The following is a 6,013-nucleotide window of genomic DNA, read 5'->3' on the forward strand; positions in this document are numbered from 1 at the left end:
TAGGTTTAGGGGTTGCATTTAAATTTAAAGTGAGGCTAAACTCCAAGGTTAGGTTAAATATTGGGTTTTAAAGGTTAGATTAAGGGTGATGCGTTAGGTTTAGTTTTAGTTCAGGGTAAGGCTAAAATTAAGGATATGTTGATTAATTAGTTTTTACCTTTTTGGGGGTTAAAAAAATAAAATACAATTTTATTGTCATAACTGTTTTTGTCTGTTTAGCATTAATACATTTTATTGGCTCACTGCTCCCAAAACACAGCTTCAATTTAAAATGCCAGAACCTGCACATCACATATAGTTGCATTGCTATATGGAAAAGCATAGCAACTAATCATTCTCTGGGTAAAAAGGTGGCTTACATGAACATAACTCATGTCTAATAAGTTTGTATTTTGTGTTTTTTATTGTGAAGGGTTTAAGGTAGGGATGCACTGATACCATTATTTCTAGTACCGATACTTTCCCTCAAGTACTCGCTGATGCCAATTATCAATACCTTTCTTTTAGTGTCATGTGACAGCTTTTCTAGAACAATACTGATTAATGATTTTAGGACAGTGGTGGAGCGTCAGGGTCCGGTCACAGCTGTGACCCTGGTAGTTGTGCCACTGACTCCAAACTGTAGAGGGACTACAAGTCTCAGCAATACATTATACAGCAATGCAGAGTGGCACTGGCTATAGAGCATTACAAATCTCAGCAATACATTATACAGCAATGCAGAATGGAATTGGCTAAAGAGGACCGCAATATCCAGCAATACATTATACAGCAATGCAGAATAATACCATCAGTTATAGAGGACTGCAAATGCCAGCAATACATTATACAGCAATGCACAGGACAGAAACGGCAGGCAATACTTCTAAGCTATCTGAGGAGTTCAGGTGCAGTTTTGCTGCACCTTATCTGCTGCAGCGTGCTCTGTGCTGCCACTCTGCTTCGTGTTTCCAGGCCTAATGTTTCCGGGCAGAGGGTCCCAGGAGGGGGTGATGTGGGAGCCGGTGGAAGCGATGTTAACCCTGTTGACGCTGTTGACTGTGTTGACAGCAAGCAGGGGACCTAAGACAGTCTCTTCATTTGCATAATTAAAGCACAGGTGATGGGTTTTGGCATTGAAGCACTTGCATGAGTACAAGTACTCGTGCAAATACTCATTATTGGCACCGATATTGGTATCCGTGCATCTTTAGTTTGATGTTTGTGGTATGTCCTTGTATTCTACACACACTGATTTTTTATTTTTTTTGTTAAATCTGTTTTGAATATGTACATTTTTTTTCTACATTTTGGGGTTATCAACTTCTTAGGTTTCACATAGACATTTTTTTTGCAGTTTCTTTGTTGTTATTTTGGCTGATTTGACCTGTCCTCCCTAAACTTCCCCCTCAGCCTGCCACATTGTCCATGGGAATTAAATAGCAGCACAACTGCATGACAAAGTTCGCAGCATGGCAATGGCTTGGTAGAGCTACGGGAGGGCTCATAGAGTTTTGCTCTTGGCAGCAGGTGCCACTGTGGTGAATAGAAACCTCCATAGTAGGTTCACGTCACGCAAAAACATGACATAAAGAGATGTGCCATTAGCCATTGTATGAAAAGCATTGAGAGTTGCCTGCTGGCCAAGACAGGGAAACACAAACAGTGAATGTGCAGAATCATGAAAAGAGAATTTATGAGCATTGATATCTGGTTTGTTTCCCTCACCCTGGGCTTTGTGTTGTGTACTATCCAAATTCGTCCACTCCTTCTATAAAAGGTGGAAGAAAAGATGAATGTCCCTGTTAATGAGGAAGTTTCTGAAAGGCATGACAACTGACACATGCCTTGGGAAATGGAAAATAATTGTGTTTTTCTGTGCATGGAGTCTGTTATGAGTAGAAGTGCTTAATTGTGCCCATTCATTTGCTTTGCAGCTACCTTCCAAATGTACTAGATAATTATTGAGGCATGGTAAGGTTGCCTTGTAAAAATATGAAAATACTATAAATTATTGTTGATTACGTTGGACAATGAATACAAAATGTATTTGTCTGTTACAAAGCACAGCAGTGCTTTCTGAAAGGCATCTACATGTTGTGCTATCATCACAAATCCCAAAGCGAGGGGTGTATTCTTTATTTTAATATAGTAGATAGAGCTAATCAAATTGTTCCCTTATATCCCTTGGCCAAGGGTACAGCCAGAAGCACTGGCACAAATGTGAGTACATGGAACTAATCTAGAATTCATCCAGAAAAGGCAACGATCGGGAGAAAAATCTGTATAGGAGGTGTCTTGTTGGATCTGCCTCAAGCACCTCCTATACTGCTCAACTCAGTAAAGTTCAGTGCCTCACCTGTACTGCCCCTCTAGATGCCCGGAACTGCTCCTCTCATCTAACACTACTCTTCTCCATCTCTAGCCGCCCCTCGCCCCACTCTACTGCTTCTCTCATCTGTCTTCAGTGCCAGTTAGTATTACTTCACTCATCAAGGGCCATCAAATCGCCTGTCCTCCTGCACTTGTCCTTCATATGTATGTTATGACAGACTAGAAATAAAAATCAAAATGTTGTAGAGTAACTATGTAACTTTACCTTCAATTATAAAGCAATGCTTACCATCAACTGATCATTTTTGCACTTCCTCCAACGCCCTCTACATTTATTTGCTCTGGATCAACAGCCACATAGTGACGAAGGTGGACCATATATGAGCCATTACCCTACACATGAGCAATTTTTGGCTCAAGCAGGGGTATGTGTGTGCGCCAGGGTGACAACACAAAAGAACAGTTGGAAGAAAGTTGTCATAACCATACCAGAAAGTGCCGATATAAGGCATCAACTAAAACAGAAAAATAGTTACTGACCATTTGCTCCAGGAAATTTCATTATAGTTAGTTTTGTAGGTTTTATAGACGTAACATTAGCTATACTTTAGCAGCAGCCAATCACATAGTGAAGCACCAGGATATGTTCAGATTTAAGCAAAGCTGAGATGACCAAAAATATTAGCTAAAGAGATCCGATACTACATCGTAAACCTTTAAGGGTTAATTTTCTGGAGTGTTGAGATAATGCGCATGACACCAGAATGGCAGTATATGAATGGGCTGTAGAAGTCAAGCCAAAGAACAGACTCCACAAGATGCCTTCCTGTAATAATTATAGTCGTTTTTAGTGGTTATTGATTTACAAGGAACGTAGTAGTATTTTATGGATATTAAATGTTTCTTGTACTTGAATATATATATATGTATGTGTATCTGTACACACACACTGTTAGCTATGAACTGCCTTTCACCTACTTAAGTTACAGTGAACTATATGGTCCTTTGTCCTACTGCCGAAAAGCCTTTATATGGTCAAACTTGTTGAAACTGGATTCTAACTGGACATAAGCCCCTCAACAAGAAAGATATACTGTACAGTATATATAGGAATGAGCGACAAAGGCTAGTTGAGCCTCATCTAGGACATCTTGGTGATTGTGCCTAGAGACCTGTTTGAAGACTGTCGATTCCGGGACTTTATTATTATTATTATTATTATACAGGATTTATATAGCACCAACAGTTTGCGCAGCACTTTACAATATAAGGAAGACATTACAATCACACTACAATTGAGGGGCTCCCTGGATTGGTAATGTTATATTTATCTAGTTTATTATCTGTAATACCTATATACTGTACCTAAGCTAAGTCAATGTCTTTTTTTATTATTCTCCTTGTGAGATGTTTGAATCATTGCACTACACCCACAAATCTGATAAATACAACAGGGAGATTAACCCTTTGTTACAATGATTAACAAAGGGCTAAACTCCCTGTTACATTTCTACCTAATTTATGAGATACATTTATAGAAAGCCTCTTTTGATTATGTCATCCAATAAGCTGTAATGATACCAGACAAAAAACTTTATTGCAGCCTTTCTGAACCATTTTACCACAGAGGAACCTTTAACATAATTTTCAGTTCTAAGGGAGCCCCTGCTAAATTCAATTAATTGGGTATCATTGGGAAAAATGCCGTTATATTGGTGGTTAGTGCCAAGTGGCGTTGGCCCTGGAACTTTGCAGGGCACCATTAAATGATGAGATCAATTAGCCAGAGTTTAAGAAACTCTTAGACACCTCTGTAGGAACTCTAGGGTTCCATGGAACCTTGGTTGAGGATGGGTGAAGTGTTGAACTAGGAACACATTTTAATGCTGAGAACACTAATCCATAGAAAACTTTAACAACTTGTTTTATTTGAAAAATGATCATAGGCATGTTTGAAAAAAAGCACTTGGCCTTGAATTTATTGAATTAAAAAAAACAAAAACAGAAAAGCAGTCATCTTAGTTATTTAAAAGTCCTACAAAACTTTACATGTATAAACAAACATTTATTTACAGATCTGATATAGGTAATCTGTCCAGCTCCTACTTCCACATACAACTGGTGACAGCAGTCAAGGTAAAATTATAATGTTGGGATATTTTGTGTAGAGGATTAGGTTCTCAAGTCATCATAGTCTTCCTCATTCAAGCCCAATGAGCTAGCTGGTCTATATGTAGGGGGTTCCTGTCATTAGTGTAATACAGAGGGTGGTGGAAGAGAGGGCCTTTTCCTAGAATTGAATCTTCCTACCAGTCAATCACTGAATTACAGAGCAGTTAGGAAATTCCTTCCTAAATCATTGGTGTAGAAAAAGAAGTTGCAGTACCTACAATAAAGAACAGATTGGAAGTGGGGCATACGACTACTATCTGTGTGCCAACCATCACAAGGATAATAGTGTTTGATCTGAAGCATGTGTTCTCCACCTTTTAGCAGCAATACAGAAGCCGTAGGGACTCCCCACCTGGGGGTGTATAAGGTTTGTGTACTCGGTAACGACTCTGCTGACTAAAGTAAGAATCACATAGCAGAAGTAATTCATTACAAATGCTGCTACATGTGATATAACAATCACTTATAGTTAAATACCAAGAGCTGGACAGATATACCTTTACACGGGGTCTTGCTATGTTATTTTCCAATTACATGATCATGTTAAACATCAACAAGAAAAAAAAATTAACATTTCTATTCTGTACACAATGGCAAACCATGTTGTGCAAAATTCAGTAAACTGCAGTTTACTGAACAGTCAATGACTATAAGATGAGCTGACCAGACATGTGTAGATCATTTGCCCAGAATGCTAGACACAAAAGATGCAACATCAGACTTGCAATACATTTCTGTCACAGGGTTTTAGATGAAAATGTATTTACGATCATGTGACTATGTGGTAAATATCTCATTTCAAACATGCTGGAAGAGTTCTGAGACCAAAGCTAAAGCTTTTGAGCCCTTTGACACAGGCAGTCTGATCAGCTCTCCCTGTCAGTTTTTCATGCGGATCGCATAGGAAGCCAAATGTTAGTCTATGGACAGGCGTCAGTTTACTCCCGGTTACCCCCGGCTCTGGCCAGTTCGAGAATAACAAACGTATCAGAGTTCTGCTTTGCCGGATCGGAACCTTTCCGGATCGGGGCTAATCTGATGTAAATGGACACAAGTTCGTTTACATTGGATTCCTCATAGACCAACATGGGTCTGGTAATGTCAAAGTGGATGGACACGGATGGGATCCATTTTAATCACCAGGGGATCCGTGCACGGAGTCACTCCTGAGCGGACTTTCACTTCAACAAAATACATGTGTTTTATTAATAAGAATCCTTGTCACATGAGCCAAAAAAATCAACAATTGTATGGCCAGGATTACACTCAATCTAACGTTTGTACCAACGAGGTTAATATGGTTGAGCACTAAAGCTTCTTTTACTGAATTTCCTCCACTGTTTTATACATACATTTCAGTACCTGTGCAATAAATTAAATGTAAAAAGTGCTTCACTTTCTATATACAATTTCATTAAAATGTATCTCTTCTAGGTAAAGTATTTATTGTTAGTAATCAGAAATTCCCTCAGTAACAATGACTGAAACCCCCCCCCCCCCCCCCCCCACCAAAAAAAAAAAACAAAAA

The sequence above is a fragment of the Nanorana parkeri genome, unplaced genomic scaffold (genome assembly GCF_000935625.1).
Source record: "Nanorana parkeri isolate BGI_ZX_2015 unplaced genomic scaffold, ASM93562v1 scaffold2177, whole genome shotgun sequence".
In the NCBI taxonomy this organism is placed as follows: Eukaryota; Metazoa; Chordata; class Amphibia; order Anura; family Dicroglossidae; genus Nanorana; species Nanorana parkeri.